The following is a 12,470-nucleotide window of genomic DNA, read 5'->3' as shown; positions in this document are numbered from 1 at the left end:
ATAAGAAAAATGTAAGGGTGTACAAATATTCTTATTTTCTTCTCTCTTTTCAAAAAGTTACAACTTATGTAAATGTGTTTTTCTTTGTCCACTCTATGACACTGCAATTTTTGCCACATATTTAAGTTTAAATTCCACGGTTTTATTTAGAAAAACTCGAGGATCTCCATTCAATTCAAAAGTAGACTAATTTTCTTTAAACACTGAGGTGCAAGTTGAGATTTTAGAATAAAATCAGTACATGCTAAATAATTCCAAATACAGGTACTTTTTAGGCGCTGAAGTTTGTAATGATAAAAAGAGCTAACCAGCAATGTCCACTAGAGCTTTCTGTGATGATGAAAACGTTCTATACCTGCACCGTCCAATGAGATGGCCATTGGAAACACATGGCTACTGCACACTTCAAATGTGCATAGTGCAAGGGAGGGACCACAGCTTTTAGTTTCACTATTTTTTTTTCTTTTTTCCTTTTCCCTTTTTTTTTCAAATTTATTTGAGAGAGAGAGAGTGAGAGAGCACAAGCAGGGGGAGTGGCAGAGGTAGAGGGAGAAGCAGGGAGCCCAACATGGGGCTCAATCCCAGGACCCTGGGATCATGAACTGAGCCGAAGACAGACGCTTAACTGACTGAGCCACCCAGGAGCCCCTATTTTCACTAATTTAAATTTAAATTGCCATATGTGTCTAGTGGCTACTGAATCAGACAGCAAAAGTTTAGAGATTAATTATGACTAAATGTATACATTTATCCATAATATATATACACATGTACCATTACACAAAAGCCCATGAATGGATGCAATCTTACCACTATCTAAAAACCAAAACCATAACTTTCTCTTATTAAAATATACCACACATTATTGCTTCATTTCAGTGAATATGAGGAACTCACAAATTTATTAAGAAAATTTTAACCAACAATATCCTCCATGCCAAATGCAATTACTTATCCATTTCTGCAAAACCAGAGAATTTTTTCCCTCAAACTTAACTAGAAAAACAACTTAATCCTCTGCTTTAATTTGCCATTTCACAGCTTGCAATTGCTTGGTGTGAATGTTCCTTTTTTTTTTTTCCTCCTTGGAAATTTTGCAAGACTACTGTGCTAGTACATGGTTCATGTTCTGTCATTCTTTTGAAATTCAAAATGATTTTTTACTGCTCAACATATTTATTTACATTAAAGTAAAATGCATACTTACTAATTTGGGAAAAACAATCACAGGGTTTGGAATGATTCTTTTCTTTTTTGTAAGGTTTATTTATTTGAGAGAGAGAGAGAAAAAAGAGAGAGAAAGAGCAAGCAAGCATAAGTGGGGGAGAGAAATCCTCAAGCAGACTCCCCATTGAGTACAGAGCCCGATGCAGGGCTCAATCCCAAAACCCCGAGATCCTGACCTGAGCCAAAATCAAGAGTCTGATGCTTGACCAACTGAGCCACCCAGGCATCCCACAACTATCTTTCTTCAATAGTAACGTTTATTTAAGATAGATCTGTGATCTGATAGAAACCTAATTTATCTAAGTATTTATCTAAGCAGCAATAATTCCAATGGATTGGCCAAAGTGTACATAGTTTCATTTATGCAAGATGAATAAATCCTAGAGATCCCCTAGACAGCACAGGGCATATAGTTACCAATACTGTATTTTAGCTTAAAAATTTGTTATAAGGGTAGATCTTTTGTTAAATATTCTTATCAAAAAAAAAAGAGAGAGATTGCAAATGACGTGTCAGACAAAGGGTTAATATCCAAAATCTATAAAGAACTTCTCAAACTCAACACCCAAAGAACAATTAATCCAATCAAGAAATGGGCAGAAGACATGAACAGACATTTCTGCAAAGAAGACATCCAAATGGCCAACAGACACATGAAAAAGTGCTCCACACCACTCAGCATCAGGGAAATACAAATCAAAACCTCAATGAGTCAGAATGGCTAAAATTAACAAGTCAGGAAACGACAGATGTTGGCGAGGATGCAGAGAAAGGGGAACCCTCCTACACTGTTGGTGGGAATGCAAGCTGGTGCAGCCACTCTGGAAAACAGTATGGAGGTTCCTCAAAAAGTTGAAAATAGAGCTACCCTACGACCCAGCAATTGCACCACTGGGTATTTACCCCAAAGATACAAATGTAGTGATCTGAAGAGGCACCTGCACCTCAATGTTTATAGCAGCAATGTTCACAATAGCCAAACTATGGAAAGAGCCTAGATGTCCATCAACAGATGAATGGCTAAAGAAGATGTGGTATATATATACAATGGAATATTATGCAGCCATAAAAAAAAAAGAAATCTTGCCATTTGCAACGACATGGATGGAACTAGAGGGTATTATGTTAAGCAAAATAAGTCAATCAGAGAAAGATAAGTATCATATGATCTCACTGATAGGAGGATTTGGAGAAACAAGAAAGAGGATCATAGGGGAAGGGAGGGAAAAATGAAACAAGATGAAACCAGAGAGGGAGACAAACCATAAGAGACTCTTAATCTTAGGAAACAAACTGAGGGTTGCTGGAGTGGTATGGGGTGGGAGGGATGGGGTGGCTGGGTGACAGACATTGGGGAGGGTATGTGCTCTGGTGAGCGCTGTGAATTGTGTAAGACTGTTGAATCACAGACCTGTACCCTTGAAACAAATAATACATTATATGTTAATAAAAAAATTTAAAAAAAGAGAGGAAGGAAACTTCTAGAAGTGATGTTAAGTTTATGCTATTGTAATTGTGTATGGTGACAGTTTGATGGTTGTATATGTACCTTACACACATCAAAATATATACATTAAATATTACAGCTTTTTTGCATGTCAATTATACCTCAATCAATAAAAAGACATTTTTTTAAATGCCAAACAATGGGAAGTAAGACAACATGCTACCTTCAAAGCCATGGTAATAAAAGGAGCACTGGTACAACTTCTTTGTACCTGGAAATGATGTATGACTCAGACTTGCTCACATGAATGTTTACATGTCTAATTTAAACTATTTTGAATGTGTAAGCGACTTCCCTCTGGTCATTTCTAAAGATGTATGTTATTATTTTGAAGAAAACATCCTACGTCTGATAATTCTAAAAATTTTGCCTTTTCTAAGTCTCCTGAGGTGACAATTACAGAATAATAATCTAAGAAAGTAAAATGTGTACAGATTCTAGTATGTCTTTGCTTTTTGATTTTCTTTCTTCCAGTACTGGCTATATTTTATATTACATTCCAGTAAAGAAAAAAATGCAGCAAATTTTACTGAAAATGATTTGTTTCACTGAGTACAGGACCCATGCATTGTAGCTAAAGATTGCCACTTTGGCAACATTCCCATTTCATCCATAAATATTCTGATTTATATCTAATATTGAGAAAAATGAGAAAATAAACAATTCTTGGACTGATATGGTTATAAAACCAGGAGCAGAGAGCAACAGTTTTTCAAGTCAGAAAACCTAAATTTAGGACCTGACCTTGTGAGTAAGTAGTTTGGGCAAATCATCTGGACAGGTGTTTTTCAAAGTACAAGTCAGGATATTAAGGGGTTGTGAAATCCATTTATATGTCATGCTAGCTATTAATTTAAAAAATCAAACAGAATGGAACAAATATTATTAGAGTGTGGCCACATATGGTAAGGATACCTTACTTTTTTATGAATTTTTTTTTCAAGAGAGAGGGGGAGAGAGGGAGGGAGGGAGAGAGGGAGAGAGAGAGAGAGAGAGAAAGAGATGAACTCTGGAGCCGTGAAAACTTTAAAAAGAATCCCAACCTTGTCACTGTTGAATCTTGCACAAATTATTTATTCTGTGCTTTGTTTTTTTCATATTTACAATGGGGATACTAATAGTGTCTATCTCAAAACGTTGCTTTAGAAATTAAATGAAAATCCATTATAATAGTGCCTCCTGACAATAAATGCTCAACCTTAGTATTACAATTCTATCCTATGACTCTTGAGTTACTTCAGTTTTTAGGCTCACTATTGAGCCTAAATGTGAAGGTTTTTTCTTTGCTTTTAACTTAAATTTTATGAAAATCACTGTGTTTTAAATAATGCACATATGAACTTTATCTAAAATCCCTAGTTATGTGACTTTGCTAACAGGCACATTTTTCATGGAAGAAACAATTTGGGGCTGTAAGCCTTCATTGTCTATTTTTCCTAATACGAATTCCTTTATTGTTGAAATGTCACTGATGATCAGGATTGGTCCTTCCCTGCTTCTAACATGTCTGTCACTTTATTCATTAGAAACAAAATGGCTTGTTTTGGCTACTGGAAGGCAAGGGATTCATGTCCTGTGATTTTTTTAATGTAATATTAACAATCTTTGGTGGGGACTAGCCTTTACATTGCAGCCGATGAAGGCTGTGACTCTATACTCTGAGGCAGGCCAAATGAAATAAGAGCTATTAATAAAGACTTGAACAGTAGGTGCAACAGTAGAAGTTGGCTATGTTTGGTAATTCAATCCTTGAAAAATATTAGGTACCATAAAATAAACTTTGAAAGAGCTTCAGCATTTCTAGAATCATGTTTTAAATTTTAAGGCTAATTACCCCCAAATCAACACAATTTTGAGTATAACTTAACTCTGACCTTTTATTTGGTAAATTGCTAATTATGGCTATCTTTGTTAGGTTTAAATTGAATTAGATTAAACTGTGACACTGATTTTCTAGCTTCTTATATGGTCAATGCATATAGTTATATTTAATGGTAGTAAAGCTGAGATTAAAATGTTAAACATAAGACTCAATTGCAAGGTCATTATATTTTTTCAAAGTAATAAAAACATAGTACTTCACCCACTGTAAAATTACAGGCTAATGACTCAGTCCTATAGAGTGGCTCTCAAATCTTGTTCAATGTACCCACACTGATTTAACCAATGATAAAGTATCATTTCAAAGATTAAATAATGACAAGGCGTGTATATCACACTTGAAGATATGCCACCAAATAAAAGTTTTTTAAAGCTCTCAGTAGAAATCTTCAGATAAAATGATGAGAAAAATTATTCAATCAAAGGGGAAGGTAATCATTTATAATTCTAAAAGGATGAAATATTTGTGAATCTTGTTTTTTTTTTTTAAAGATTCATATATTTATTTATTAGAGAGAGAGAGAGCACAGGGAGGGGCAGAGGGAGAGAATCTCAAGCAGAGTCTGCACTGAGTGCAGAGCCCAAGGCCGTGTTCAATCTCATTACCCTGAGATCATGACCTGAGCCAAAATCAAGAGTCAGTCACTCAACCAACTGAGCCTCCCAGGTACCCTGAATCTTGTTATTTTATAAAAGTAATCCAATAAACATTTAAATATTTTGTGAAGGTTTTAATATTTTTAGTTTAACATTTTATTTTAATATTTTAATAGTTTTCCAAGGCATCAACTTACATTTTTGAAAGGACCATGAATAAAAATATGAAAATAGTTTCTACTCCTCAGCCAACTCATTTGGTGAATGTTTATTAAACAAATAGAGAGGTGAAAAATTATCTGACGAGTCTGATTAGTATGAACAAACAACTTTTGTAAAAGTTTTTCTTAAATTTACCTAATTTGGACCAACCACATTCCGATTTTAATTACTTTAAGATTATCTAAACTACTTAGTTTACAACATCACTGTTGATTTTTCTTAAAAATGGTGAAGTATGTCAACACAGTGCTAAAATCAAGAGAATGCCTGAAAAAATGTTATGTAACCCTTTCAAAATAAGTACTACAAAGATTGTATTCTAAAATGGCTAGTTATCTTGTAAATTATTTTCAAAGAAATATTTTGATATCTAAAAGAAAGCAAAGTTAGGGGCACCTGGGTGGCTCAGTTCATTAAGTGTCTGCCTTTGGCTCAGGTCATGATCCCAGGGTCCTGAGATCAAGCCCCATGTTGGGCTCCCTGCTCAGCGGGGAGTCTGCTTCTCCTTTTCCCTCTGCCCTTCCCCAAGCGTGTGTTCTCTCTCTCTCTCTCAAACAAATAAAATCTTTAAAAATAAATAAAAATAAAAAAATAAAAGAAAGCAAAGTTAAGGGGCGCCTGGGTGGCGCAGTCTTTAAAGGTCTGCCTTTGGCTCAGGTCATGGTCCCAGGGTCCTGGGATCGGGCCCCACATCAGGCTCCCTGCTCAGCAGAAAGCCTGCTTCTCCCTCTCCCACTCCCCCTGCTTATATTCCCTCTCTCACTGTGTCTCTCTCTGTCAAATAAATAAATAAAATCTTTAAAAAAAAAAAGCAAAGTTAAGGTATCTTCTTTTTCTTTCTTCAGTTTTATTGAGGTTTAACTGACAAAACTATAAGATATTTAAAGTGAACATTGTGATGATTTGACAAATGTACACCTTGTATTGCCTCTTTTTAAGAAAGTAAATCTATTGAGAAAAAAGCATCCGTTTCTAAAAAATTCACATTTAATGAGGAAATGAGAATTCTTCATTTAGCTTTGGTAAGTGGAGTCTTATCCTGAAATGACAGTAGTCATTATTAAATTAGTTATATGGGGCAAAAACATGAAATATTTAAAACTAAAATACAGTTTAAATATTTCTACTTAATTTACACTTTCTTCTTTTTTTTACTGTATATGGTTTGAGGATAGTTACATGTTCTTCTATATTATAAATATTATATTCTACTTAATTCTTTAGAACTCCCAATACTATAAGATTATCATATCTAGTTATATGCATATTTTTAAAAAAAATTTCCCAGTCTCGGGCGCCTGGGTGGCTCAGTTGGTTAAGCGACTGCCTTCGGCTCAGGTCATGATCCCGGAGTCCCAGGATCGAGTCCCGCATCGGGCTCCCTGCTCGGCGGGGAGTCTGCTTCTCCCTCTAACCCTACCCCTTCTTGCGCTCTCTCACTCTCTCTCTCTCTCTAATAAATAAATTAAAAAAAAAAAACTTTAAAAAATAAATAAATAAAAAAAATTTAAAAAATTTCCCAGTCTGGATGGAAATCTTGTTTTTCACCTAATATAGTTAAATTGTTATAAATGCTACGTATATACAAATGCTAGGTACATATCCAATTGCAAAGGACTGTATATAACATGTTCTTCAGTAACTAAGTAGTAAAAATAATTTCTTATATGCATTACTTTATTCTTAATATCAGTATTTTTTGAGTACCTTCTATTAGGGCCACACAGCCAGTGATATAAGATAGTGGGCAGAGTCCCTACCCAAAGTACTGTCTATAGGCTAATAATGGAAGCTTTAGACACTTTCCCAATAACTGTTCTATATGTTGTCATATTTTGAAGAGTGACTCTTGGAAATAGAAATAGCTAGAAATTCAGTATTCTTGCACTGTTCTAAGATTTATAGATGCAGTTCTTCAAAAAATCAGTAGTTACTTCTGTTAAAAACCTGGTCATTTCAAAGAAAATATATTGGTGGTGATAATGATAGGGAGAATTTGGGGGACATTTTTTTTAAAGATTTTATTTATTTATTTGACAGAGAGAGAGAGAGAGAGAAGGAGAGCACAAGCAGGGGGAGTGGCAGGCAGAGGGAGAAGCAGGCTCCCTGCTGAGCAGAAAGCCCAATGTGGAACTCAATCCCAGGACCCTGGGACCATGACCTGAGCCGAAGGCAGATGCCCAACAGACTGAGCCACCTAGGCGCCCTGGGGGAAATTTTTATTTTTTAAAAGATTTCTGTTGATTAGGTTATCAATGCTTGTACCTATATGATCATGAGTGTCTTCGTGTTTATCGACTGATAACCACTGCAGAAAGATAAAATGTAGAGTCACTTGAAAAAACAATTTTCTCATTAAATCTTGTTTCTGGTCTAGGAAGTTGATATGAGAACAGATCCACTGTTACACCCTCAAAGTCTCAGGTCCCCATGTGTTAAGTGAAAAAATAAAGAAGTGAAATTTTCTTTCATATTCCCCCTTCTAACTTCCTTGAAAGGTACATTTCATTTCTTTTTTCCATTTCATTTCCTGGGCTAGTCCTACATATTGTTTATTTTATTTTATTTAGATTTTATTTATTTGAGAGAGAGAGACAGAGATAGTGAGAGAGAGCACAAGTGGGAAGGAGAAGGAGAAGCAGGCTCCCCGCAGAGCAAGGAGCCTGATGCGGGACTCGATCTCAGGACCCTGGGATTATGACCTGAGCCAAAGCCAGACGCTTAACCGACTGAGCCACCCAGGAGCCCCTAGTCCTACATATTGTTAAAATAATTGGGAAATATGGATCATATAATAAATTCAAAAACAGTTTATATGCTGAACTACTAAAATCAGTAATATATTTTGTGTTTTTGTATTTGCTTTTGTCTTTACTTACTGCTTTGGGATATTGAAGGTAGTTTTACCAGAAAAATTTCCTATTTATTCTTCAATCCACAATTCTTAAAAAATGTGCTTTAGTTAATACTGTTCACTGTATACCATTTGAGCCTGGCTTAAAACACTACATCTTATGCTGTTCAGTGTAATTGTCATCAATTATATACAATTATTTCAAATAAATTAAGATTTTAGACAACATTCTAATATATTACACTTAGGCTATCTAAGAGTTTCTTGAAGTTGCCTCTTTAGCTACATTTTATAGTCTCTTTTGCCATTAGGTTGAGCCATGTAACTGGGTTTGGCTCATGAGGTGTTGGTGGAAATAACCAAAATCCCTTCCTCACCTGGTCAAAATATTTTAATATCCTCCATATCCTCTTAAAGAAAAACTGTCCAATATGGTAGCCACTAGACATGTGTGGCCATTGAGCACTTAAGATATGGTGCTTCTAGGGGCACCTGGGTGGCTCAGTCAGTTAAGTCTCTGACTCTTGATTTTGGCTCAGGTCATGATCTCAGGGTCCTGGGATTGAGCCCCATGTCAGACTCCATGCTCAGTGGGAAGTCTGCTTGAGGATTTCTCTCCCTCTCCCTCTGCCCCTCTCTCACTTGTGCATTCAAGCTCTCTTTCTCTAAAGTAAATATATAAATCTTTAAAAAAGTATGGCTCTTCCAGATTGAGATTGCTCTAAGTATAAAATACACAGTACATTTTAAAGAGTTAGTACAAAAAAAATTGTAAAATCTCTCTCTTTTTTAAAGATTTTATTTATTTGAGAGAGAGAGAGAGCACAAGCAGGGGGAGAGGCAGAGGGAGAGGGACAAGCAGACTCCCTGCTGAGCAGGGAGCCCCATGCTGGACTTGATTCCAGGACCCTGGGATCATGATCTCTGCTGAAGGCAGACACTTAACCAACTGAGCCACCCAGGCTTCCCGTAAAATATCTCTTTTACAACCAATATATTGATCACATGTTAAAAAGATAATATTTTGGATATGTTGGGTTAAATAAAATATATTACTAAAACAATTTCACTTGTTTCTTTTTCACTTTATAAATGTGGCTACAAGAAATTTTTCAATTACATAAGAGGATCGCACTGTATTTCTATTGACAGCATTGCCAAACTTCTCAGAGTTTCATCTTTCTATTTTAATACATCCACCATTCACTTCCTCATTCATTGATCATGCAGCAATATTTATTGTGAATCTACTGTGTGCCAGGTACTCTTCTAATAACTCCCTACTGAGAAGATAAAGGATGGGGGTGATGGGAAGCAGATTATGCCACTCCAAAATATGCCTTTTTGGCATAAGAATTGTTTTGAGCTGAAGGCATTCAAGATCTGAAAGATGCAGGAAAAGCTTTCTACCTCCCCACTTAATGGCTGAAAAGAATTTAAATAGGGGGCATGTACCAGGAAGCAAGCTACTACCAGAGATAACTTTTCATCTCAGAAACTTATCTGCATGGTAGGGCAATGATTTGTTTACCAAACATTTCCTCTCCTGACCTTTCTGAGAACTGTCTTCCTCCCTTTTGAATCTCCAGACTCCTACCCCATTTCTTAGCTCAAGATGGCATATAAATCTCAGTTGCCTGACTGCCTTTGAGTCTTGCAGGGGAGGAAAACTTTTCCCTTTTTCCCTTCTAGGTTCTTTGGTTGGCCTAATAATTAAATTGATATAAGATTAACAGCAGAAAAAAAAAATTAAGTTTATATATATGTGGGAACTCCTGAGACTGGAAGAAGTGACCAAAGCAGACAGCTTTTATACCTTTTAGACAAGGAAACAACACATTTCTGAGGAATTAACAAGACAATGGGCTTTGGGCTTGGGGTAGCAAAGTAGTGGAGTAACAAGATCCATCTCAGCTTTGAATTCCCTAACAGTGGTGGTAAGGCTGCCTTCTATTCTCCTATCCAGGGAGGGTACCGTTCACGTGGGAGATTTATTTCCTGCTTCCAGGGAGACAAAGGAGGGTCAGAGTGCCCTTCTTGCACCAGCTGTTTCTTAAATAATTTGAATTCAAAATAATCAATTGCCAAATTGGCATATTTTGGGGTGACATATTCTCCTCTGCTTCATTCTATTATCTTTGTGGGGCTCCAGTGTGTATGAATGAAATTAAATCTTTTTTTCTCATGTTAATTTGTCTTTTTATTTGAGGGTGGGTGTCAGCCAAGAACTTTGAAGGAAATAGGAAAGTTATTTTTCCTCCCCTACATGAGCATATAACTCCATGATAAAAACAGGGTGGTGAGTGATGAGGGAACAGAAGGCAAGCTGAGGACAAAGCACAAGCTGACACCCTGCAACCCGCCCCCATCCCAAGATGGGATATATGTGACATTCTTCATGTACTCCTGGCTGCCCTAAAGCTAAGGAAAGGAAAAACAAATGGTTAACTTATAGAGATCACAATCCTGCAAGACATGAGCCTCCCTCAGTTTACAAATGTCTTAGCAATCTACAAGAACAAAGCATTTCTATCAATAACCTAGCTTCCAGAAGGAAATGTAGATACAATTAATGTCCTTATAAATCTGCACCCTATTGACAGATACTTGAAGTGGGCAGAGTGTAATGTTCCTCCAGGAAGCTCCCAACTATCTTAATGTTAATGTCTTGCTAGAGGGAAAAACAACATTAAACTGACAATGGCAAGGCCTCTGGTATCCTGTGAGTCTTCTTTAACATATGAAAATCCTTTTGAAACTCCCTTTTCCTTACCTCCCCCAACCCCATAGTATATAAGCAGCCACCCCTCACAACCCTGGTATAGCAGCTCTTTCTGCGCACGGGTCCTGTCCCCATGCTTTTTTAAGCCACCATTTTGCACCAAAGATGTCTCAAGAATTCTTTCTTGGTCATCGGCTCCAGACCTCACCCTACCAAACCTCACCTATATTCCAAAACCCCATAGGTGTGTACCTGATACAGGAATTGAATTATATGGCAAGAGTTTTTATGCTCAGACTGTGCTAGGTCCCGTCTATTAGGAAGAATGAGCACACAGTTATGAAATGTTAAAAGACTCCTGTGTCTCATTCTTTGGACTTCAAGGGCTATGACATTTTGGCAATGCTTGTGAATTGTCCAAGGCTTTTATGACTGTGGTGATACTTCTAAAACAGGGACACTCAGCTTCAGGAACAGTTTAAGGTTGACTACTTGCACTTAATGCTGAAAAAGATTTGCTTTTTCCAGTCTTTTGCAAATACTGAAAATGACTCATAAATAATCTGAGCTACTTCCCATTATGTTTCAGGGGTTTAGACACTCAAAATTCTCAGACTTTTTTTTTTCTTTTTTAGAGAAAATGTAGATGGCTCCTTTGCAAGTTCCTTCCATTGTATATAACTCTATCAGAGATTATCTTTCTTATATTTGACCAATTCTTTCCTATGTAACATTAATTCTACATGTATGTAAGACCTAATTAGAAAATCTGGGTCATTAAAAATGAACTTAAGCAAAATGAAAGAAAGCCTTCTAATAACAAATACGAAGCCAAAGCAATCTTTAAAGAGAAGAACAAAACTGGAGGTCTCACAATCCCAGATTTTAAGATATACTACAAAGCTGTAGTAATCAAACAGTATGGTACTGGCACAAAAGAGACACATAGATCAATGGAACAGAATAGAGAGCCCAGAAATAAACCCACAATATTATTATTATTATTGTAAGTAGGCTCCATTCCCAGTGTGGAGCCCAACACAGGGCTTGAACTCATGACCCTGAGCTGAGATCAAGAGTTGGACACTTACCCAACTGAGCCACCCAGGAACCCAAAACCCACCAATATATAGTCAATTATCTTCAACAAAGGAGGCAAGAATATGCAATGAAAAAAAGACAATTTCTTCAACAAATGGTGTTGGGAAAACTGGACAGCTCATGCAAAAGAATGAAACTGGACCACTTTATAACACCATACACAAAAATAAACTCAAAATGGATGAAAGGCCTAAATGTGAGACCTGAAACCATAAAAATCCTAGAGGAAAGCCCAGGCAGTAATTTCTCTGACATCGGCCATGGCAACATCTTTCTAAAAATGTCTCCTGAGGTAAGGGAAACAGAAGCAAAACTAAGCTATTGGGACTACATCAAAATAAAAACTTTCTGTCCAGTAA

General features: G+C 36.5%; 1 protein-coding gene across 1 annotated transcript in view; it reads right to left on the bottom strand.

Annotated features, from left to right (window-relative positions):
• Positions 1-12,470, bottom strand: part of DMD (dystrophin) — a 1,845,074-nt gene that overhangs the window by 1,651,928 nt on the left and 180,676 nt on the right. The gene's annotated exons all lie outside the window — the stretch shown is intronic.

The sequence above is a fragment of the Leptonychotes weddellii genome, chromosome X (genome assembly GCF_054177405.1).
Source record: "Leptonychotes weddellii isolate Sample4059 chromosome X, ASM5417740v2, whole genome shotgun sequence".
Taxonomy (NCBI): Eukaryota; Metazoa; Chordata; class Mammalia; order Carnivora; family Phocidae; genus Leptonychotes; species Leptonychotes weddellii.
Note: the sequence above shows the minus strand (reverse complement) of the source record. Positions and strands in the feature narration are given on the sequence as shown.